The sequence below is a fragment of the Drosophila arizonae genome, chromosome 5 (assembly GCF_054131065.1).
Source record: "Drosophila arizonae isolate 15081-1271.41 chromosome 5, UAZ_ARI_1.0, whole genome shotgun sequence".
Lineage (NCBI taxonomy): Eukaryota > Metazoa > Arthropoda > Insecta > Diptera > Drosophilidae > Drosophila > Drosophila arizonae.
This window is the reverse complement of record NC_142925.1, coordinates 25,555,326-25,581,233: the sequence shown is the minus strand read 5'-3', so window position 1 is coordinate 25,581,233 and position 25,908 is coordinate 25,555,326. Positions and strand designations below refer to the sequence as shown.

Below are 25,908 nucleotides of genomic sequence, written 5' to 3'. Positions count from 1 at the left end.
AATCCTAAAAGTTATCTTGAGCTATAATATCATAGGCAATTTACGATAGAGTATTTAGAATATAGACAGTCATATCATATGTACCTATGCAGACCTTTAATAATCAAGTGGATTAACATATATAGGATTACATACATATATTCAAATATGACATATTGTATTGAGTATTAGACAATGTTATATATGTATGTCGTATCCGTGCGATATTAGACTGTTGTTGAAATTGCAATTCGATATCTTGATATCGTGCTAATCGATTGATTTAGTATTGTAGTGCAATTAAAAGATGCACTGTCACTAAGAGAGAGAGAGAGAGAGAGAGAGAGAGAGACAACAATAGCTGTTGCTGAACATAGTCCCGTGTGTCGCTGGGTGAGAGCGAGACGGCTAGTTATGTCGTTTGCAGCAGGGCCGCTGTGCTTTCGATGAACAAGAAAATGGGACCATGATTAGAAGTTTCGAGAGTAGACGGGAAGTCACGCTTGGTAAAAGACGATTGAACGAGTAAGAGCATTTAAAAAGAGTTTAGCGACACACCGGGGATTCGTTGGTACGCGCAGCTAAGATGGAAAACCAGAACGAGAAACACAACGCCCCGACATATATATATATATATATATATATATATATATATATATATATATATATATATATATATCTTAGAAAAGAAAAAAATGTTTACAGTGACGAGCAAAACTGTAACACGAATTCAATGTTGCAACTTCAAGAGTCTGTATTTTTGCTTCTACTATATGGATGTTTAAGATCTTAATTTTATTTTGTTAGTATGGTATTTAGCTGTCTTACCTGAAAATTTGAAATCATTCGGTTGACTGGAATAATTATAAGAAATAAAAATGTAAAGAAAGTCAAATGTTACAGTTTTGCACCCGGGTCATTTTTCAACAAATGTATTTATTAATAATTTTTTAATAATTAATGCATAACACTTTTGACTTTTTTTGCTCAATAATGTCATTTGCCATCATTTTTGTGTACCGTCGCACCATTTCAGCAAAGTCGCGCACCAAATGTCCTTGTTCCTCTCCCACAGCTCTTTCATTCCATTTGGAGCCACCCATAATTCGCAAGCTGCGATTTCACATGACTCCATATATTTTCAATGATATTCATGTCTGAAGAGTATTCAGGACACTTCAGGGACTTGAATCCTTGCCATATTATCCACTTTTTGACCAAATTAGACGTGTTCTTTGAGTCATTGCTCTGCATTTTTCAGTAGTAAAACCCAGATGTTCACTTTATTCTCCCAATTTCTTTTGTAAAATGATCAGGTATTGCTCATGAAACGTTATTCCATTGATTAAAACCAAGAGTCCAGCACAATCTTGGTTTATTTTCCCCTAAACCAAAAGAGAGCAGCCACCCCGCTTGACAGTTTGCCTTACTCTACTGTTACAGTCAACAGACTGGACTGTGGGAGCTTTCAGCTAATGCCAGAATTGTCCATATGACTTGAAACTGTTAATATGGTCAGATAAAACAATAAACAACAATTTTGAGTCATATGGATATTCTTGACATTAGCATAGAGATCCCACAGTCCAGTCTGTTGACTGTAACAGTAGAGTAAGGCAAACTGTCAAGCGGGGTGGCTGCTCTCTTTTGGTTTAGGGGAAAATAAACCAAGATTGTGCTGGACTCTTGGTTTTAATCAATGGAATAACGTTTCATGAGCAATACCTGATCATTTTACAAAAGAAATTGGGAGAATAAAGTGAACATCTGGGTTTTACTACTGAAAAATGCAGAGCAATGACTCAAAGAACACGTCTAATTTGGTCAAAAAGTGGATAATATGGCAAGGATTCAAGTCCCTGAAGTGTCCTGAATACTCTTCAGACATGAATATCATTGAAAATATATGGAGTCATGTGAAATCGCAGCTTGCGAATTATGGGTGGCTCCAAATGGAATGAAAGAGCTGTGGGAGAGGAACAAGGACATTTGGTGCGCGACTTTGCTGAAATGGTGCGACGGTACACAAAAATGATGGCAAATGACATTATTGAGCAAAAAAAGTCAAAAGTGTTATGCATTAATTATTAAAAAATTATTAATAAATACATTTGTTGAAAAATGACCCGGGTGCAAAACTGTAACATTTGACTTTCTTTACATTTTTATTTCTTATAATTATTCCAGTCAACCGAATGATTTCAAATTTTCAGGTAAGACAGCTAAATACCATACTAACAAAATAAAATTAAGATCTTAAACATCCATATAGTAGAAGCAAAAATACAGACTCTTGAAGTCGCAACATTGAATTCGTGTTACAGTTTTGCTCGTCACTGTAAATAGCAAACGAAGGAACTCCTATATGGAACAATGTAAAAGCAAAAACAAAATAGAAACGATTGAAATGGCTACAACGACGAGGAAAGACATCAATGAGAACTGTTTGGATATTTGGTTTTTTGTTGACTAGGTCGACTGGGATTCTCAGTTATTTGGGGCCTTGGAGTCTCGGTAAGCAGAGCTTCAAGCAATAAGATTAAATCTCTGGCATTTAGCCAGAATTTATAAATCAGTTGAACAATTTGTGCTGATTTAGTGACATGATACGAATGGAGCCAACTAAAGGACAGTAGCCAAACAGAAAAAGATAGAGTGAGAGAGAGATAGAGAGAGAAAAATGTCACGGACAACGCCTCAAAGTGAGTTGCTGAGGAGCCGATGAGGATGGAAGCGGACTAAATGAAACCAAAATACTGGAAGCTCTCGTTGTGTGCAATGAAGTGAATAACGTTATAAATATAAAGAAAAGCAAAATTAAAACTGCACTCGCTGAAGACGTGGCCACGATGAATGGGCCGAGCAAAGCGGACAATTAGCAGATAGCGAAATCAATAGTGGGGTATAGTTGGAGTTGACAGTGGCATCTGGCAATTGGCCAACAAAAAATAATCAAATAGAGTTATTTAAAGTGCACAGAAACTTAAAAGAACTGAACGAAAAGGATAAAACCTGCTGCCAAAAGCATCAACAGCAGACAAACCCTATAAAAAGGAATTGTACGAAAGTGATTATAAAAGTTTTAAAAATGCCTCTAACATGGATCAATTTTCAATAAAATTAACGAGTGACCGTCAGTTATGTAGAGATACTAGAGATACTAGATACCGAGAAATGAAAGTTCGGATAGCCTATAAAAGCATATTCCCTTTCATCAGGTTTCATTATCGGTATAATGAACTCAGTGAACTTCGTAATTTCTTTATGAAGTTCCAGCTCTTGCGCCGACTTAATTTATGAGCCTTGCACATTGAGATGGCAAGACTGCGTATGTTGTAAGCTTCACAGACTCTATTATGCACTGGAGAAAAAACTGTATTCTTAGAGGAACCATAAACAACGAGGGAGAACGCGAAGAGCGTCTGAGACCTAATTTGGGGGCGTTCCAGCTCGGACAAATTTCGCACGGAATGTCAACAAAGCGAAATGGTGGCATAAATCTTGAGGTCAGAGCAGTCCTTAGTCCGGAAGTAAGAACTGATTAGCACACGTTGCACCGAAGCCAACCCAACCGAACTGAACCCAGCCGGAAATGGAGCAAAGGCATTAAAATGCAAACTGTAAAAGCAACGCGCATCGCGACGATTGCAATAGGGCAAGGTAATTATGCAAACCAGATGGCCGAACCGGGGCAGTGGCCAGTGGAAGTTCAACTAGCCAATAGTTGAAAGGGGGCGTGGCAGCAGCAAGCATTCCCTCGATGCAAACATTTTTTGTTAATTTTGTTGTTATTATACCCTGAACCCATTGAAAATGGGAAATCAGGGTATAATGGTTTTGTTGAAATGTATGTAACAGGCAGAAGGAGGCGTGGCAGACCCCACAAAGTATATATATTCTTGATCAGGGCGACGAGCTGAGTCGATTTGGCCCTGTCCGTCTGTCTGTCTGTCCGTCTGTCCGTCTGTCCGTCTGTCCGTCCGTCCGTCTGTCCGTCTGTCCGTCTGTCCGTATGTTTGAACGCGTCGATTTCCGAAGATATAAGAGCTAGAGACTTGAATTTTTTTTTAAAATGACCGTATATACAGCGCGGACGTCGAGTTTGCTTTTAAAATTCGAAAAATCATCCCGTTATGTTTTTATCGACTAAAAACATTCAAGTTCAAATCAGATGCCTCTATAGCTAATTGTGAATGATTTTTCTTTTTTTAAATTTCTCAAATATTCAATATAATATGTAGATCATATGCTGAAAGTTTCATTAAATTCCGTTCAGTCAAAAATTAATAAAAAATAATCAAATATTTGGCCAATTAACAAACGCACGTGCAGCAGCTACAACAAAAACATCACATCAGCTGTTAGTTTCGTTTAGTTTTGGTAGATGGCGCAGCAGCAGTGAATCTATTTGAGTTTGGCCAGCGCCACCAGTAGGAGTGGGGTGGCCTAGTGTGTTAGCTGGATGACGCTCGATCAAGAAGTCGCGGTTCGAATCCCGATCGGTCCAAGGCTGATGTTAATTTTTTTTAATTGTTTCAAAATATTTTTATTTTTTCATAAATGCGTTTTCTATTTAATTTATATTTTTAAATACACCGAAATTGAAATTTTAACTATACTTTATGTGCGTTTTTAATAGTTTGGTTATTCTAGCAGATTCTTAGAATCACATCAGCAGTTAGTTTCGTTTAGTTTTGGTAGATGGCGCTGCAGCAGTGAATCTATTTGAGTTTTGCCAGCGCCACTAGCAGGAGTGAGGTGGCCTAGTGTGTTAGCAGCATGACGCTCGATCGAGGAGTCGCGGTTCGAATCCCGATCGATGCAACTGATGTTAATTTTTATACCCTGAACCCATTGAAAATGGGAAATCAGGGTATAATGGTTTTGTTGAAATGTATGTAACAGGCAGAAGGAGGCGTGGCAGACCCCACAAAGTATATATATTCTTGATCAGGGCGACGAGCTGAGTCGATTTGGCCCTGTCCGTCTGTCTGTCTGTCCGTCTGTCCGTCTGTCCGTCCGTCCGTCTGTCCGTCTGTCCGTCTGTCCGTATGTTTGAACGCGTCGATTTCCGAAGATATAAGAGCTAGAGACTTGAATTTTTTTTTAAAATGACCGTATATACAGCGCGGACGTCGAGTTTGCTTTTAAAATTCGAAAAATCATCCCGTTATGTTTTTATCGACTAAAAACATTCAAGTTCAAATCAGATGCCTCTATAGCTAATTGTGAATGATTTTTCTTTTTTTAAATTTCTCAAATATTCAATATAATATGTAGATCATATGCTGAAAGTTTCATTAAATTCCGTTCAGTCAAAAATTAATAAAAAATAATCAAATATTTGGCCAATTAACAAACGCACGTGCAGCAGCTACAACAAAAACATCACATCAGCTGTGTTTCGTTTAGTTTTGGTAGATGGCGCAGCAGCAGTGAATCTATTTGAGTTTTGCCAGCGCCACCAGCAGGAGTGGGGTGGCCTAGTGTGTTAGCTGGATGACGCTCGATCAAGAAGTCGCGGTTCAAATCCCGATCGGTGCAACACTGATGTTAATTTTTTTTAATTGTTTCAAAATATTTTTATATTTTCATAAATGCGTTTTCTATTTAATTTATATTTTTAAATACACCGAAATTGAAATTTTAACTATACTTTATGTGCGTTTTTAATAGTTTGGTTATTCTAGCAGATTCTTAGAATCACATCAGCAGTTAGTTTCGTTTAGTTTTGGTAGATGGCGCTGCAGCAGTGAATCTATTTGAGTTTTGCCAGCGCCACTAGCAGGAGTGAGGTGGCCTAGTGTGTTAGCAGCGTGACGCTCGATCGAGGAGTCGCGGTTCGGATCCCGATCGATGCAACTGATGTTAATTTTTTTTAATTGTTTCAAAATGTTTTTATATTTTATTAAATGAGTTTGGTATTTTATTTATATTTTTAAATACATTGAAATTGAAATTTCAGCCATACTAAATGAGCATTTTTATTTGTTGGGTTCAGGGTAGTATCTAGTCGAGCACTCTCGACTAGAATTTTCTTACTTGTTTTTAATTTAATTTTAATGATGCGCGCTTTTCAATGCAAAGCACTTCAATTTGTGGCCAAACCCGAGTCACAACCTCCATTGCCGCATTGCCCGCATAATTTATGCAAATTAATTAGGTAAAAAAGGAACTTTAACTATGGAGCCATGTGACAGGGCAGCCGTGTCGACAGAACGGGGAGGGGCACACTTTAAAGCCCATTACGTATGCGCCGCATTGACCAGGTGAGGCGGTACGAGCGTGTGTGTGTGTGTGAGTATGTGTGTGGGTTAAACTCTTGAATGTTGCGGTCACAGCGGTTCGTTTGGCTGTGCATCGTCGGACTGGCTGACTGGCGGACTGGCTGACGGGCTGGTTGGCTGTTGCGTAATTAATTGGCCATGTTGCATTTGAGTGGCCAACCAAGTGGCGGAATGAAGGCAGCATTTCAATCTAACCCCATGACCAGGCCCTCGTCTCCATCTCCAGCCCCAGCCCTAGCCCCAGCCCAGCCATCCGTCAATCCTCCAGCCCCAACTGTTTCACAGGTTTCGCATTACAGCCGCAGCAGCAACAGCAGCAGCAACTGAAGCTGGAGCCACAATTGAATTCTGTTCTCTGTTGTTTGGATGCCGCCAGCGATTCTCAAATACTTTGCCCCTTTCGCCTGTGCAGGTGCGGCATTCGCACGGCACGACCAACTGAAGAGCTAGACAAAGTGCAGAGTGCATTGATGAAGCTCGGCCGTAGCTGAGGTTGAGCTATGCTAGTTGCCATCGATCCAAAACAGCTCAACAATGGGCTCTAAAGTGGATCTCAATTGACGAGCGACTAGTTAACTGGCACGAATCTGAACATTTGGGAGGCAATTGCTTTCAAATATAATTAAAAAATGTTCAAATTACCATAAAAAGATCTATCTCACAATGATGTATCCGTAAAAAGGATTCACTATGTATGCCTTTTATGTTTTTTTTAAATCAAAGATAATAATCATTTAATTTGGTTCAGGTAGATTTATTTATTGTGCCCGTTTTGCAGCATTTTCTATAGTGTTGGCAAACATTTCGGCTTGAATAGCGGCTATTTGCTCGAAACTTGTTCTTGAGCTCTTTTGTGGTCGTTGGCTTATTAAGATAAACTCTTGATTCTAAATATCTCCACAAGAAAAAGTCAGATGTCGTCAAATCGGGCAAACGCGGTGGCCAGTCGAAATCGTCATTTTTCGACATCAAACGACGAGGAGACAATTCATTTAAAAAATCGATTGTGGTGCGAACTGTGAGTGGTGGAGCGCCAGAAGTGCCTTATTTGCTTTCAATGAATAATTGACATCACGAAAGTGATGATGATAAAATAAGTACGAACGTTTAATGGTGTTCTTAGCAGCTTACAATCCTACAAACGCGACGCAGTGATGTCTAGGCAGATATGTCTGCCTAACGTTCTATATATAGTCACATGTATCATTAATCTATAACCTTTTGTTTATCCACCTATTCAGTTCTATCCCTCTATTTACATATGTCTATTCGCATTATGGAACTTGAAATGTGTTGTTCTATTTATGTCAACGACTGTGTATAGGATCCTTCGAGCTATATAATGCAATTTAACAATTCCTATTTCATGGACAACTTGTCGAAAACTCTATTCCATTTATTTAGGCTACTCATTTTATTCATTCCGCTTTGGCTTTGATAGTTTTCTAAATATGTTTTATGATTTAGAGCAATTAAATTGGACTTTCGCCTGCTATTGAGTTTTATTCCATTGCCTAGGCACTTTAAAGTCAACTTGTGATAAGCTGCTCAGGCGCTACCATTCTCACATCCATTAGTCTCTTAGCCAACTTTACTTTGAGTCTTTACGTACACTCGCACATATACGCATGCACGCAGCAGTGTGAGTGTGCTCTTCACTTTCACCAGGCACTTGATAAGTACATCAACAGCAGACCAAACATTGTCCAGTCAAAAGAAATTTGCATAACTTTATTAAAGGAGGCGGCGGCATCCTTTGGCTTGGGCCACTTCAGAGTGCAGCGGGACAAGACTTGAAGACTTCAAAATTGTCTGGCCACGTCAGAAGCAGTTGCAGCAGCAGCAGCACGAGCAGGAGCAGGAGCAGCAGCTGTTGGTGCTGCAGCTGCTGCTGCTCTGGCGCCAATTGCAGCTGGGGCCACGTTGCGTATGCGTATTATCAAAAGGCCTGGCAATAAATTATGTGCCAATTACAAAAGCCAATTGCATTAATCATGCGACGACTTGAGTGACTTTATATATACCCAGAGAGCCTTCCAGGCGCTGTCTCTGCTCGGCTTGTCAAGAAATGGGCGTGGCTGGCAGACAGCTGCGTAAATTGGAAGTGAAACACGTTTTTGGCGCTAGAGCTACTTGCAAGTGTGCGTAAATGTCATAAATTTTATGCAGTCGAGTTGAAAACTACGCACCTCCTGCTCCTTCCCATCCCCTCCCCCCCTCTGCTCCGCCGCCCCCTTCTCAGAAAAGCCAAATGTCATGTAAATGTGCAACAGCCCGGAGATGTGGCCCGCAAAAGCCGCCAACTGCTTTTAACTGTCATTAATTATGTCCAAATAAGATTTAAATGCCTTTTTGTCTGCACAAACATCGGCGTGGCATTTCGTTGTGCCCCGCCAGGGCAAACAACAGGTCTCCTCTATCCGCTATCCTCTCTATCCCCTATCTGGAGCGCTTCTCTCAGACAGAACCCTCCCCCACCCTCCCTGGCCGACCTTCTGCAAACTTTTTAGTCTCAACTAAGCTTCTGCTGCATAAATATCATTTGTTTAGTCAGAAATTCTGTGAGGCGACTCACGTTAAGACTTTTGCGTGTTTCTCGGCATTTGTTGACGGCTTTGCTTCTGGCCGTGAAGCCTTTAAGTTCCTAGGAGTGGTTGCCGCTTGCTTTCATTAGTTGTTAGAGGGCCTTGGAGCGGCGGGTTGGGGCGTGGCAAACAGCTGCACAAACAAACTTTTCATTAATTATGCGCATTTGGCGCCGTTTGGCCCCTGTTTACTCGCCCCGTATTATATCCCTTCATTTTGGATATGGGAATTGGGGTTTTATGCGGCCAGACTAATAGAATTTCGAATAGCGTATCATTTCTGTAAAGTGACATGCAGCAAACATTGATTTTAATTGAATTCAGTAAATTAATTGAGACTATAATGGAATGCCAAGAGTTAAGCTTAAGACTTATGCGAGACGGAGATTTTCTAAAATAATATTTAAGACTATTCTGCACAATTATTTGCGGAAAAATACATTCGAAAGATCGTAGTTTAGTTCCTCGTGTGCAACTTCCATGTACGCGTTTATGCTTCTCAAACTATCTTCTTCTTGAACTGGTGTTGCCATCCCGTTGAGATTTGTTTACCTAGAATGCCACACCGCTTGACTAAGTTTGCCTTCAGTTTTATATATATGCCTATAAGGTGAATATATTCAAAATTCTAATTCACTATGCATCTATTCCTTCCTCAGGCTTATAGCTTCGAACGATGGCTAAAGTATATAGATGCCTATCGTTGAATTTACATCAATATACTTGTAAAATTGAAAGGGTTCGACTGTGAGGATTTGAGGCACACGTTTTCAAACTGGCAAACATACTCTTCTCTATAGTTTGATAATTAAAGCGTTAAAGCTCGATTAGTAAATTATCTCAAACTTTTTATTTAATAATCACCAAATAGCTAATCTTCACTCTGAATAAAAAAAAGTCTACCTTTCACAGGCTAAATTTGGAGGTATAATATTTTATATTATCTTAGATACTAGATAGCACAATAAAGTTTTAGAAACATACACTCTTATATTATAATAATAATCTGAGAACTGCAGTGTCCAAGAACAATTTGTTTTACATCCCATCTTTATTAAATTTTTTCTGTCCTGCTTAGAATCTTGTTATTCATTTCGGTATCGGAAATCGTGTAATATCAGTAGATGGGTGAGGCTGGCACTGGAAACCTCATAATTACACGGTCAATGGCAGCCGGTGGCTCACCCCCGTTTTCAACCCAATCGCACGTCTGCTCTCAACCACCCCGCCTCGTCTGTTCCCTGCTGCCCCAATGCTACCTAAGCTAAGTCACAAAAATCTGTTACTTAATTTCAATTGACTTTGAAAAGCGCGACGTATGCCAAACCGAAGCGGGCTGCCTGCTAACAATTCGACATGGAACAAATCAGTTTAATACAACGCCCTGTCACTCCTGCCCATTCTCTCTCTCTCTCTCTCCTGCTCTCTGTCTGCCGCAGAGTCTATAGTTCTTCCTAGGCGAAGTCGGTCGTCAGTCAGGGAGCGATGCTTATCAATTTGAAATTACTTTAGCCTGGAACACAAAAGACAAGCCACGCACACGATAAAGAGAAAGACGCACACACACACAGTGCAGTCCGTGTAGAGGTCGAGGGTAGAGGCTTGTGAGGGAGTGAGGGTGAGCGGGAGAGGAAGGTGGAGAGGGAGAGCGAGATAGAATGAGGGAGAGGGAGAGGGGTATGGGAGCTGCGCGCAAAGACAATCGCGCCAACATCGACAATGCTGACACCCCATAAAATATTTAAGTTAACAGCGGCTGTGTTGGCCTGAGGGGTGCGACAGGGCAGCAAGGCAGGGCGGGGCAGCAGGGGGTAAGCTAGTAGCATTAAAGGGCGTCACAGAGCGCGCACCCCAGGCAGGACGAAAAGGACCAAGGGGAGCAGCAGCACAGGCAGAAGGCAGCGCATTAAACCGCCTCAGAATGTGTTGCCTTTTGCCGCACGTTCATTTTTTTATTTTGGCTCGCCTCATATTTGTCGACCCTTGTAAAACTCGCTTGGCACTTGGCCCTGGCTGCTCGCGTGTGTGTGTAGTCCTCTCAGAGCCCCTGTGTGTATGTTTCTGTGTCTTCCTTCCTTCCGGCTGCGAGCTTGCCATTTTGCTTGCTGCTTTTCAACTTGCATTTTTTTGCGCCTAACTTTCTTTTTGGCTGTTGCGCTTGATAAGTCTTGGCCGCAGCAGCGTTGCCAAACAGCTAGACTCGAGTTCTGCTGCCAGGTGGCAACGCTGCTACAACCTTTCTCTGTTTCTTTCTTTCTTTCTTAAAGATAATTGAGTTGGAGGGAACTTGTGCCCGTTGCCTTTCATTGCGGAGTCACCTGTCGCCCACAAGCCGCGCACTCTGTCTCCTGCCTCCCTCCGGGTGCTTCTTTGGCTATATTGGCGTCTCGCTGGATAGAATATTTCATAAGTTTAAAGAGGCGTTAAGTTCATTTCGCTTGGCACCAGGCAGCCACCCACAGACACCCCCAAGACGTGGGCATCCGCAGCATCGCTTCAGGTTTCTGGCTGTTTTGCTTTTTCGCTGGCTTCGTTTTTTATACTCATTCACAAAAGTGAATTAGTATATTGGTTTTGTGCAATGTCCGTCTTGCTGTCCGTCCGGCCGTCCGTCCGTCCGTCTGTCGGTCTGTCCGCATGAACGCAATCTATTTCGGCGATATTGAAGTTTTGGAACACATACTCGTGTATATCTCCGATTTATAAAGTGTTAAAATTTTCCCGATCCGCCCACTAGGGGCGTGGCAAATCAGAAAATGCATTTTCCGATATGCCAGAAATCATGTTAGTTGAAAAACTAGAAAGCTGAAATTTGGTATGTAGGTCCGCGTCGACCACTCAAGATCACGAGCCATGGCGGACATATCTCCGCCCATTGGAGGCGTGGCAAATCGGATAAAACTTTATCTTGAAGAGTTTTACAGCTAGAGCGCTGAAACTTTGCACGTCAGCTAATGTTATGATTCTATAAAGTCTAAAGACAAGATTATAAGTCTACGCCCATTAGGGGCGTGGCAAATCGGACCTGAAAATAGAGTGATTTTTTAAATTCTGCTATATTTTGGACACTATTGATGCCAGAGACCTTGATGTCAGAGACCAGGGCGCGTGGCAAACCGCAAAAGTTGATATCTCCTAAAGTATAATAGCTAGAAGCTTCAAATTTAGATAGTTAAGTTACTAGTAACCTCGATGACCCAAAAATAATTTTTACGTCTCGTTAGGGGCGTGGCATATCGAAAAATACCCTATAATTTTCACATCATTTGAGGTTAAGCTTTTAAACTTTGCAGCTGGGTTACCGTACCAAAAATGAGGTGTCTACGCCCGGTAGCGGCGTGGCAAATCGGGAAAAACTGCGTTTTCTACAGTATTCGAGCGAAACTGAGCTACTAAATTGCTGTTGGGATGTGAATGAGTATTCCGTAGTCGGTAACGCTCGACTGCAACGTTCTTACTTGTTTTATGTTTGTTTTGTGCTCCAGCTTCCTCGTCTAGACTCCGGCAATGGCTTTGCGCTCCTGCCGCTGCTGCCGCAACTCAACGCGCCTCGCCTTGGCTAACTTATTGCCAACGTCTGCTGTTTCCTTATTATCATTATTATCATTAGCACCATCATCATTATGATTATAAACTATAAATACTTATAAACATATATATGTAATAAAGCTGTGCCGCAACTTTATTGCGGCTACATCTTAGCCTCGTCTCGTCTCGACTTGTGTCTCGTGTCACGCGTGAGTTTCACATCCTCGTTCCCCCTCGGCTGATGCTGGTGCAGCTGCTGCCAAGGATGTGGCACGTGCCTCCAAGGGATACACATGTTGTCTGTCTTGCTGTTTATATTTTATTTTATAGCCTCATTTGCTCAGACATTAACAAACAATTACGAGGCACGAAAAAACAGTTTATTGAAAAGGAACCGAAATTGTGTAGCTCCCCATCTGCGACGGATCCAAAAATAGTTTGAGTGTTACAAAATTTCGTAGAAAGCTTAGAAACTTCCGCGCGATTTTAATTAGAAAAGTTTTGCACTTGTTTGATCAACTTTTTTCTGGGCTTTGTTGGAGGGCCGAATCAAAACGCAAACAAAAAATATGATGTACTTGCAATTATTTTCCTAATTAATGCTTTTTCAAGTATAGATAACAATCAGTTTAACTCTCGCTCCTTAATTTCCCCTAAGTGTTGCCCATGAACCCTGCTCTCGGCTTCATCGAATGACTCGTCTGTACCAGACATGATTTGCTAGTCTTTGCAATAAATTCTTCCTTTGTTTTTCACTTCTTTGGCATCAAGTTCACAATTAACATGTTTACTTTTCACTTTGCTTTCATTGCAGGTAAGGGCAACAAAACTGACTGTAATCAGCTAAATGACTAAGAAAAATAATTGAAACGGCTCAAAGAACAGCAGTTTGGTAAGTTGCCGACTTAACTAAGGAACTAAATTGACCAGCTTCACAGCGCTTATCGAAATGGATATATTTATCGGTTGAATGATCTTACTCACTCAAATCGAGCACCATCTACAGGCCAGTCTGGGAACTAGCTAACATGAATGAACTGTCCCTTCGATACATGAAAAGCCACTGCTTTGATAAGTCAATAGCCAAAAGTAAATAAACGCTGTCCAAGCAGAGGGGTCAATAACCTTGACTGACTGATAAGCAGGCAGTTGTAATGCTCACACACACACATTCACACTCGCTCGTCCACTCAAGCGATACAAGCTGGAGAAGTGTGCGGAGCATGCAATCAGTCAGTCAAGCAGTCAATGTGTCAATCATAATTTAATATGAAGCCAATCGCGAGTCGCCAATCGCCATGCAGTTGGCTGTTCGATTTGTCATCGGCTGTCTGCTTTCGACCCGTACTGGGCCGGGCCTCGCCGGGCCGTAACCAACTAGAGTAAAACAAGCTAAAATAGTTGTCAACATGAATTATTTACAAGCGACGTGCGCGGCATGCTCCAAGTGTTGCCTCCGCTGTCATCGACAGGTGCCAAGCGACGCGCCGGCGAACTCGGCGTATGCGTAATTCGTAATGCGAAGGCGGCCGCTGGGCTGGCTCATTACAGATGCGAGCGCACGCGCACAGTTGCCCAAAAACGGATTGCGGATGGTCAACTCAAGAAGTGAGTGAAAGACAGCGAGAGAGAGAGAGAGGGAGAGAGAGAGAGAGAGAAAGAGAGAGAGAGAGAGAGAGAGGGAAAGAGAGCAGACTCTGCGAGAGAGATCACAAGTGGTAGGCAAAGGGTTGAGGGGTCATTGAAATTAATACGCGCCGACAGCAGAAATGTTTGTCGAGTTATGTGAAGCGAATTATAAAAAAAGGTAAAGTATTTAAAGAGCCGAAATTTAAATGCACTTCAGAATTAGAATATAGAATACTGTCAGCTATTGTTAATATATATTATATATATAATATATTTTTGCATTGATATGATTTTGCTTTCTCTAAGGTAGAATTGTACTGCTTGCTATTCAAAATCGACTTCTGAAAGGGGGTTTTTAATGTAGATATATAGTGATGGCAAACCAAATTTATGAATCGATTATTGAATTATTGTTAATTAAATCTACGCGATTTTTAAGTGCAATTAATCGACGTAAAACAATCGATTAATCATTAATCAAAGTATATTTTTCCGTGAAAATTCTCTAAAAACCTTCATGATTATCTATTGCGATATAATTAAATTGCCAATGGAAGTAAAGTAATCGATTATTGTATGAAATATGATTAATCAAGCCATCACTTAATATATATTCAAATATACGATCACCTAATGTGATATTCGATTCCCATCGATATAGAATTGAGTGTGCAGAACTCAAGTCCTGGCTCTGTGTGCTCTCTTTACTCTATGATTCCCTCAGTCCTTGTTTATGCGTCACACGCTTCGTGGTTAGTGTATACTACACTGCGCAAGGGTATATATACATGAGAAGGAATAAACCTGTTTGGGACTACGCGAAATTGCCAGACAGTCCCAGGCGGACGGACAGCGACGCGCTCAGCTCAGGTTGCGGCCAAGGGCTGTCAGTGCGGGCAAAGGAGAATCAGGGAGGCCGAGGGCAGAGACCAAGCACATTTAATGAAGTTAAGTGCCTGGCCCTGCAAAAGACGGGGCGAGGCGAGGCTGCTGCAGCCGGAGCTGTTGCTCTTTGCGCGTCGCTCGATTAAAAAACGGTAGCAAAGCAATTACAACAACAGCAACAATTCAATTACACGAGCATCGCAGCGAGAGAGGCTGCTGAAGCGGACGCGGCACTACGCGATATGATGAGCGAAAGTCTTGTCACAGGCGGGCGGGAGTAGATCGAGGGAGGACCAGAGCCAGACAAGGTAGAGACTCGAGTCGCTGCAGCTATACCGATGCAGCATTAACTGGGCAAAGTATGTACAAATTGTGATTAATTTCAGCAAAATATTGCAATTCAGGTGTGGCAGGAATTATAATCAAATTAATAAGGGTCGACAAATGGCTTTATGAATAATATATAAGAGTATAATATATACTATAGTAATTTAAGGTGTTCACACTTTTTTATTTAAGCATATATTTTATTTAATCCATAATCAATTTTTTTTTTTAATTAAATATATAAAAGTGCATATTTCATATAACAAATATCGTTCCTTTTTGACTATCAATTATCGATGTAAATATTATATTATATAATGTGAAACAACATAAATCCGAATGGATATTAATTTAAAAGTATTAAAGCTCGAATTCATACCATATCATCACCATCTCAAATTCGAATACCCTATGATCTAAATTTGAAAAAGAAAACTATTCAGTTACCTTTGAACGGAAAGCAACTTAAGTTGCAAATGAGCCATGTCTCAGTCAGCTCAGGCGTGTTTCGAATGTTTTCACTTTGCTGCTGCGGATATCGAAATGCTCACACAAATCAACTGTAGCGCACATTTTATGAATAATGTAAATCAGCAGTCAGCGCAGGCTACTCCACTTCCAGTTCCACTTCTAGCTCCATTGCCGTTGCCCCCTTGTGCTTTCATTTATGGAGCGTGCCCTCACAATGCCCCGCTGAAGAGCCAAGCCGCAGTTGCAGCGCTGCAGTTGTAGTCAACGTTGTCCCGGGGCGTCAGCTTCTACCACGCAGCGCGTTGCAAGTCGCGCTTTATCATGAGATAAACAACAACAAAAACGAGATGAACAAAAAAAATTAAATGTAACGAAAGACTGGTCTGGGCTGGGCTCGGCAGGGCACTGGCCCTGACTCCGACTCTGACTCAGATTCTGGCTGATGCGCTTTGGGTCTGTGGCTGGGTTTCGGTCTGGGTCTGGGTCTGGGTCTGGCTGTGGGCTCACCTGCCTGGCGATAACCACAGGCAGCTACCAGCAGGCAGGCAGGCAGTCTGTCAGTCAGTCAGTCACTCAGTTGACCAACAAAGGCTGCAGGCCAGGCACCTACCATAAACCCCAAATCAGTTGCTCAACGTCCCCCAGCCCTCGTCCCCAATCCCCAACCAGCTTTCGTCTGTGCTGGCGTCCGACTCGTGCCTGCCGCCAATCAACTGGTTGCCGCAGAGCGAGCTCGAGTCCATCGACTGCGTTTGTGGCCTGATTGGTGGTGGGTGCAGCCAGGGGCGTCGTGCAGGGCCACTGGGAGGAAGGGACAGGGTGTCTGGGCTGCGTTTTTTTCGGGTGATCGTTGGCGTCGCATTTTGCGTTTCCGTTGCATTTTTCCCAATGCCCGAAACGCCGTGCGCGTCCAGCAACGTTATTGTTGCTTTTGCTGTTGCTGTTGCCTCTGCAGATTTATATGCGGTTGAATGAACACGCCTGCCAGGAAACACCAACAACACCAGCGCAAACAACAACAACAGCAGAAGCAGCAACATCAACGAATATTCATCAACAACAACATCATCATTATCATCATCATCAACTGCGTTTTCAATTCGCTTTTTTTTTTTTTTTTTTTTTTTTTTTTGTTATTTAGTTTTATTTTATTTTTTTAATAAACAACATTTTAACAAAGTTTGCCATTGCCGAGGCGCAACAACAACAACTTCTCAAAGTGTGCAGAAAAAATTTCGCATAATTATTTTTCATGTTGTTTCGCTTTTCTCTGCCCGCTCCTCGCCGCTCGCAATAAGTGAAAAAATTTGTTAAAGTGTCAGCATTGACAGCGATTTAAGTCGTTTTACTGTCATCATTAAGTGTCGGCGCCGGGTTTGCCGGATTGTTGTTGGATTGGAGTTGGCTGTCTTTGTCTTTTTGTTTTTATTTATGTATGGGTCGCATTGTTTACTTTGTTGTAAGTCTATAGTTTCGTTTGTGAGCCCTGTGATTAGTTAGTTAGAACAGCGAGAGGCAGGGACAATAAAGAAGGTACGACTGAGAGTCCATTCGAAGAATCCTAGCTTAGAATTGGAGTAAGAGTAATATTAGTAAGTCTCTGCAGTGAACAGTCCAATCCAGTGCTGGCATCTGAAATAGTGGAGCTATTTCAACTCCACCTTCTTCGCCTCGAATTCTCAGAAATCGCTGCGCGTCAAAGCGTGCTGCAAGAATTTTTCGCATGACTGGCAGTCAAGAAGGAGTAAAAAGAGGTAATACATATATATTTATATATAGATATATACTATATATACGAATGCAGCTTGGCGGAAGCAAAATCAATTAAAGAGTTTTACCAAAATATTTAGAGCGTTAAGCGCGTAGGATTAAAAACTAAGCATCAAAACTACGTGTGTCAGAGAGCTAAACACAGGGAGCACAGGGTGAGCAACAACAGTGTGTTTCGAAATTGGCAATATGTGAATGCGAATAGGCATTAATTAAATTTAGATTGCAGCGCCTGAAGTTGGGGTGTTTCCATTAAAGGGGCAACAGGCAAAGTCCCTCTCCTTTGTCACCCCTTTCCAAGTGTTACAATTTCGGAAGTGTATTGCAAATGTCTTTGGCTTCAACTTCCACTTCTACTTCCGTAAGTCGTTCAAAAACAGTCAGACAGACAGATATGAATTTAAAAGTCTTAATGGTTTCGGGTACCACGCCCTGCTGGGCTGAAGTTTAGAGCCTTGTTGACGCCTACCGCCCCAAATTCAAATGAGCTGAAGACGAAGTAGAAGCAGAGAAAGAGAAACGCGTTATTCTGCCGTATTTAGCTTGTTTCTCAGTTTTCCTTCGTGGCCAGGAAAAGTTCCCTTTTTTTGGCACAGACATTAATCTTGAAAAAGAAAATTTGCATGAAATTGAAAAAGTGAAAATATTTTCGAGCTAGAACAAAATTCGGCGCGTATTTCTTTTTCCTCTGTTTTTATACCCTGAACCCATTTTCAATGGGAAATCAGGGTATAATGGTTTTGTTGAAATGTATGTAACAGGCAGAAGGAGGCGTGGCAGACCCCACAAAGTATATACATTCTTGATCAGGGCGACGAGCTGAGTTGATTTGGCCCTGTCCGTCTGTCTGTCCGTCTGTCCGTCTGTCCGTCCGTCCGTCTGTCCGTCTGTCCGTCTGTCCGTATGTATGAACGCGTCGATTTCAGAAGATATAAGAGCTAGAGACTTCAAATTTTTTTTAAAATGTCCGTAATTACAGCGCGCATATCAAGTTTATCATTAAAATTCGATAACTCATCCCGATCTTTTTTTTATCGATAAAAAACCTTATCGAAAACCAGTTATAAAATTATATCTTCTACACCTTTATTGCTAGAGTCTCCAAATTTTTAATGTATACTTACATGCAATTTACACAATTTCGGTTTTTGTTAAAATTTACCCCCCACCTCTAAATTCACCCCCTCACCCTCACTTTTGTAAAAAGCGTATTTCAAATACTAGAGACTTGTGCTTTGGCAATTACATGCATATTCATGTTATAATCATAATCTGAAAGTTTCATGAAGATCGTACGTCCATAAAAAAGTTATTAAACAATTAAGTTCTCATAGTAAGCGCACACTGCAGCCCATGCGTGTTTATGCGTGGGTGCTTGTGTGTGTATGTGTTTGTGTATGTGTTTGTGTATGTGTGTGTGTATGTGTGTGTGTGTATGCGTTTGTGTGTGTATGCGTGTGTGTGTGTATGTGTGTCTGTATGCGTGTGTGTGTATGTGTGCCTGTGTGTGCGTAAGTGCCTGTGTGTGTGTGTGTGTGTGCGTGTTTCTTCTGTAAGCTGAAAGACGCGAAAAATTATTGAAATATCTATTGCTCCAAGGGTTCAGGGGATCTCGTAGTCGAGCAGTCTCGACTAGAGCTTTCTTACTTGTTTTTTTTTTTTTTTTTTTTTTTTTTTTTTTTTGGGTAACGTCTGCGTGAAACGGAAAAGTGAAATTTGCAAGCACTTAACTTAGGGCATAGACGTGCTGCCTGAGAAGAGGGGGTGAGCGCATAGGCTGGAGAAGAGTGGGAATGAGAGGTTCGCATAATCTTGCTGTAGTATTGAAGGATATTTTGCATAGACCTTTAACGGTGCTGCGACTGAAATCTGCAAATGACAGCTCGTTTGAAGCACCACCAAGGAATACACGGCATTAAATGTACTTAGATTAAAGAAAATTTCAGTCAATCTGCATTGTATCATTTAATGTAGGTATTAAAATATCATGAGAAAATATCATGTGCATGTTTCAAAGAAAAATTAAATTAAATTTATTAAAATTAAAAAAAGATACATAAATTAAATAATATATTTATCAATATATCTATTTACACATATTTGGAGAATATACATATTTTATTATTCAAAAGCTCAGATGAAATTATAAATTAGTCTCAATATATAGATTAACTTATTATTATTAATGTAATTTTCAAATAATAAAATATTTTTCATTTAAAATATAATGAATGTAAAGAATGTTTTAAAATTAAAAAGCTAAACTTTAATTAGAAACTGAGATTTAAAGAAACTTGCCATAGTTTTACCTTAAGTTATTATTTATTGATATTTTCATTCATCTTGCATTCTTCTATCCCACCAATTCATAAGTAAAATTATATTAAATTCGTATTAAAGCTTTTTTAAAATTGTTAAATTATTGAAACAGGCGGGGATATTTCCGTCGGAATCTTTTTCGCTGCGGCAACACTTTAAATATTTAATTACGTAATGCCTGTAATTCTCTGTCAGCCCTTTTGCCACTTTTTTGACTGCCGCAACGTGGCTCGGCTCGGCAAATTGTTGTTAAACCCCAGCCCCGACTCCCGCGCAAGCTCCCGCCTCCCTCTACACACATGAAAAAAAAAAAAAAAACAAAAACAAAATGCGCTGTGAAAGAGCTTTGATATTCTTTTGTTGGCCGCCCGTCCGCAGCATCAGCTTCCAGCTGCCAACTGGAACAGGCAACATGCCTCAAGTGTTTGCGGCAGCCAGTGATGCTCTCTTCCTTCGTCCACGTAGGCCGCCCCTTTTGTTGCGCTCATGCCATTCGCAGCTGGCGCCTGCAGTTTGTAGCTCTCGACAATGAACGAATTTGCATTTGACGCGATTCGGCGCGGTATGCATGGAGCCGCTCTCCCACTACCGCTTAAACTCAGCCAGTTGGGCTAAGCCCCCCTTTCCATGCGCCTCTGTGCGAGCTATTACTTTAGTCTGCTTTCAGGCGCAAGAATTTCATTCATTCATTTTCGCATTCACTCGCTTTGCTGCCATTTGCGTTAAAATGTGATTTTTCACTTGACTTTTTAATTATGCGGCAATGGCAGGCAGCAGCAACAACACCAACAACTGTAGCAACAACAAACAAAATACACCTACTTGAGCGTTTGCCTTTGTAAGAAACGTGCCGCGGAATGAGCCCGCAGCTAACCAAAAAGTTAAGCAGTAAATCTAAAAACGTAGACGTAGCCCAAGCGCAGCAGGAGGGGCGGAGGGGGCATGCTGTAAGGGAAAGGGCTTAAGGGTAAGCCAAGGTATTGTTTAGCCTATGGTTCGGTCGGGCTAGATTCTGTTAATTTTGCTTAGCTGGGAAATTGCTCCGATTGAGTTGATATATTTGTTGTTTAGCCAAGTGAAACCTGGAACGCCATTGAGGTTTGATCAGGGAGGAGAGAGTCTAGAGTCTAGACTAAAGAAAATCATTTACTGCGCGCATAATTAAACCTGCTGTGGATGTCTTTAAGAGATTCGCAATGCATTTTGCCTCGGTTAAATATGTTAAATAAGTATTCTGACAAATTTGTTAGTACTAACTGTTTAGTGTTATGCTGCACATCGATTTCAAGCACTTCTAGGCATTCCTTTGATGATCTCATCAGCAGCAATGACAATTTTCAGTAAGACTGCACATTTAGATAGAATTTTTGTAACTCGAAAGACCGTGAAATAAATACAATCCAACAAAAAAAATCACATAGATTTGTTCATTCATGTTACATTTGCATACAAATGATTGCATTGCTTCATCATTGCGCATCTTCCTTCGCAACGCCCCTGCCTCCAAGTCAAGAGATTCACTACCACATATACCGCCCCCAATTATTCAGTCACAACTCTCTGGTTCGTCTCCCGCTCGGCCCTCATTTGGAGTCAGAGTCTCAGTGCTACGCCCCTGTGTCTCTGGTCTCTTTTATGCAAATGACTTAATTTAAAACATCAAATTTTGCACTTTGCGTCGAAATTCCCCCTCCGAAATTCCCATTGCTTCATCCATATCAAAATATATTCGCCAGGCCGTGCGACGACAACATTGAGGACGGCGACTCATTGGAAACATTTGAAATCATTATTATACCACTCACTGGCAGACAGACAGACGGCCGAACAGACAGGCATCCATCCAGGCATTACCAGACTGAGGGGTGCCAGGGTATGTCGTCATCATCACCATCATCATCACTATCATCATCATCATTATCGTTGTCTTCATTTTTATGAAGTGTCATTTTTGTATAACATTTGCGCCTATAAAGCAGTCGCCTAAGCCCAAAAGGCGCGCGGCACACCCCTTTCAGCCAGCAGGACGCCGAGACAGGCGGACAGACCTACAGACAGTCGTTCACTCGCTCATTCCATTAGTCAGGCATCCAATTGAGGTAAAGTCGATGATGTGCTGCTCGACTGTGCATACCCTGTAATTCTGGATACGCTATGTAAAATATGCATTGCGCTTTCATTTCAGAAAATATATATGTGTCAAAATAATTATTATAGATAGTATTTCAGACCAACTCTTCAATAAACATGGGGTAAGAGTATCTTGTAAGCATTCAGCGACTGGGTATCCTCTAGTCGAATACGTTCAACTGACTGCTGCTCCTTTATCCTTATCAGCTGTACGCAATCATTTTTCTTTTCGCTTTTTTCTCTTGTTTTGCTGGGTTCGCTTTTTGCTGTGCTTCCAGCAGTGCAAATTGTGGGCCGTTTTCCCATTTCTTTTTCCCTGTCCTTTTTGTTTTTCTATGAATTTTCATGGTGTGCAGTTTAGAACGAAGAACTTAAGAGGAAAATTCTGGGCGCCTATTGTTGGCCGAAGAAGAGAGAAAGACAGAGAGAGAGAGAGAGAGAGAGCGAGGGAGGGAGAGAGAAAAAGCAGGCAAAAAGTATTTACGCGTCAACTTCGCTTTCTTAGTTGTTGCTAGGGCTGACTGTGCGACCGGGCGTATACTTAATAACAGTTTAATTAAATTTAATTATGTTTTAATTGCATTTGCAATGGGGCACCCAAGAAGCAGATAAAGCCAGAAGTTTCTGCTCGAGTGAGCCTTACATCGTGTCCTGGCTGCACGACAAGTACAAGCCAATGGCAAGCAATAATCAGATACATTTTCATATAGTATAGTATTTGCGCCCTCGAGTCCATAAGCTGCTTGCACGTAACTGCCGGTCATTTGTTCGGCTGTCACAACATTTCTCGAATATCAACAACAACAAGGGCAATCATAAACATCATCATAATCAACATCAACATCCATATATATAAACACTTTACTATATCAACACCAACAAAGCCGCCCAACCACCCATTACGCATACGCTCCGTTTGACCGGGGAGTGACCCACATTTGCCTCCCTCGCCCTCTCTCTCGTTCTCTGTCTCACGCGCCATTTATTGAGACGTCCAGCTATTGTCCAAGCTATCCGCTCGGTCAAGCTTGGGCATTTTTATGGGTTCGTTGACATTTCTCCGATTATTTAATTTATTTATTTATTTTTTTTTTTTTATTTCGTTTTATTTTTTTTTAGCTTGAGTTCACATTTAAAGCGTCTGGGAAACTGGAAAACACATATTAACTTATAGTTACAATAATTGGCTAAAAAGTAATTTCTGTACGCATAACTAGATTACTTCGTTAGACGTTGAACCAGTTTGAAATTTATCATAACCGGCTCGGATTTGAGTCTGGCTAATCATTAATAATCTAATTTGATAGATGAGCAAAGCATTATTAGTATTATTCCTAATATTAATATTATTATTATTATTATCGTGCCCAACTTTTTAAAGTAGTTCGAAGGTGGTTTGGGCTCACACATTTGTAGGTATTTAAGCCATCTGTCAATGCTGAGAGTTGACAGTTGTAATAATCTTAATGGATACAATTCAAATCACAAGCAAAAAACAACTTTGTTGGATATGAATTGCACTTCTAATTTATATGGATTTCAAAACATTTCAAAAATGGTAATAAAAATAAATGTTGGTATTAAAGTGATACAAACCTTTTGTAGAATTCTCAGTAGAACTCCCATAATACTTTTCAATATTTAAATCATATTGCATTAAATATTATTAGTATACTACAATCTCATAAATTGTCATTATCGATTGAAACTGAAACCCCCAATTAAGAGGTTATTAAAGTTACCTTTTTGCCATGGTTTCATTCCACTGTGCAGCTTAACACAGATTACTTGGCAATTTCTTGACCATAAATTAAATTCAGTTTATATATATATACATTTTTATTTAGTTTCAAGTCGATTGTGCCTGTGCAGCTGGCAAAGCGTGCGTTCGGATCATGCAAATTAATCATATTGATTAACCAATTAATTGCCAAACATGTTTCGGCTTGCGCTCACAGATTTTCAATCAGAAATTAAAGCGAAATATAAATGAAAAGAAAACCCAAATCCGAGCTCACTTCGCCCCTTCTCGTCTGCCTCTCTCTCTCCCGCTCTCCCTCCGGCACTCGATAGCAAACTGGAAATGATTTATGTTGCTTTCTGCACGGGCGCTGCGGCTCCTCCATCAGGTGAGCTTTGTGTGTGTGTGTGTGTGTGTGTGTAGTGGGGAGAGAGGTAACCACTGTGGCTGTCAATATCACACGCTTCGTAGCTCGGACGCTGATTATCGATAAGCGATAATGAACTTGGATAGCAGCCCGCGCGTCCCGCTGTTTGAGCTGGCGCGTTTTTGTGCAATGATATGTAAAATGTGCTTCAAATTGACATTTAATTGGCTTAGACGGAGCAAAGAGTTAGAGTTAGTTAGAGAGACTGTGAGTAAAAGAGAAGAGGGAGAGGCAACAGCTCAATAAGCTTAGAAAATTCAGTCAGTTGATACAGTTCGGCCCAGTTTATCGGAGCCGGCGTACTTTCTTAATGATGATATATTTTATGGCTAGTCATTAGCCCACTTGGTCAGAGCTTAAAACCATTTGAGTAGGGTCAAGGTGACTGGACAATTTCGAGCTTGCGGTCCAAAAAGGGTTGGATCAAAGTCCCGAGAAAGAAAGAGAATATAAACAGTGTACAAAAAATGGTACAGTCTGCTCTGAGCGAGAGGAATTGCAGCAATCAATCAGTTGCTCTGGCCTTAGACTTTTTTGCTAACATTATTTGATGACGTAATGTTTATATATCTTTTTGTAGGGCCACAGAGTGTCTGCCACAAATTAAAATTCGCATAGAGTACTCAAGGCAACTATGTGGCAAACCGACACAGATGCCTTGAAGATGATCAATGTTAGTGAATATTAATATTTATTCAACTGCGAATTTTATATGTACAAATTTTTTATTTCAAATCTAAAATATTTGTATAAACATTTCTATATATACCTATAAAGTGAGGTAATATTATTCAAGGGATCGATAAATATAACAAGAAACAATAAGATATGATTTACTGAATACAATTATTGAAAATTAATAAATTAAGTTAACAAATTTTTCTCAGATATTTGTCCAATCTCGCATTGGTGAGTCTCATCCTCTCATCCCCCCAATCGTTCTATGCAATTTGATTCCTTTATTCATTTATGCAAAGCCCCTTTAACATTGATATTCTCGCTAGCCACGCGCAAGCCACCTCACACAATTCCATTATGCGATTCGTTATGCAATATTTATAAATTTACTTTAAATTGCATGTCGGGAGCACAAATATTCATATACAATTTGAGTATGATGAGGAACAGCGCCGAGGCGGCACCCTTAAGCAACCCTCATTATTAATCAGGGCCCTTCCACTGGCAGCCTTCAATTTCATAGCTGCCACTCAACGGCTTTGGCTCGACCTATAATCCTGCCGCAAAACCAGTTCCCGTTGACGGTGCCAAACAGGTCTCAATCGTCCCTTTCACAGGCAAATATTTTCAATTATAATTAATGCAGCTTAGATGCCAATGACAACTCTGCGGTCAGTAGGTTCAAAAGAGCGTAATAAGCTTTCGCCCCAATCCTCGCATTTGGATCAAACGACAATAAAAAATTAAAAAAAAAACACACAAAATTAAAAACTCGTATTACCAATTAAATTCCACAATTGACCGCAGCACAAATTAAAGCTCAGCTCACAGGCGTCCACGACAAACACTGAACGTTCATGTTGAAATCCAAAATACAGCTGATGAACCGCTCCCCTTTCTCATTAACAATTAATCTTCCCCTCTTTCGCTTCGCTCTAGTCCCCGCTCTCTCTCCTGACTCTCTCACCTAGCTGAGCCCCCACTTTGATTTGGCTGTCTGCCCTCATCATTCGCATTGTTATGCGCCAGTGTTCCAATCTCTGGCCCCGGCTGACTGGACCCTAATCGCTTTTCAGTCATCAATGAACGTGGCAGGGAAAAGTCAAACGCACGAGCTTGTTGCTGCGAAGGATGCGCAGCAGATGAGCTGAA

General features: G+C 41.0%; 1 protein-coding gene across 5 annotated transcripts in view; it reads left to right on the top strand.

Annotated features, from left to right (window-relative positions):
• jing (AE binding protein 2 jing) overlaps window positions 1–25,908 on the top strand; it is a 196,333-nt gene that overhangs the window by 66,128 nt on the left and 104,297 nt on the right. Inside the window, exon 2 of one of the 5 annotated variants that reach the window (XM_089472172.1) lies at window positions 13,194–13,271. The exons of the other annotated variants lie outside the window; for them this stretch is intronic. The gene's annotated coding sequence lies outside the window, so the exon portion shown is untranslated. The remainder of the gene's footprint in view (window positions 1–13,193; window positions 13,272–25,908) is intronic. 5 annotated transcript variants of the gene reach the window in all.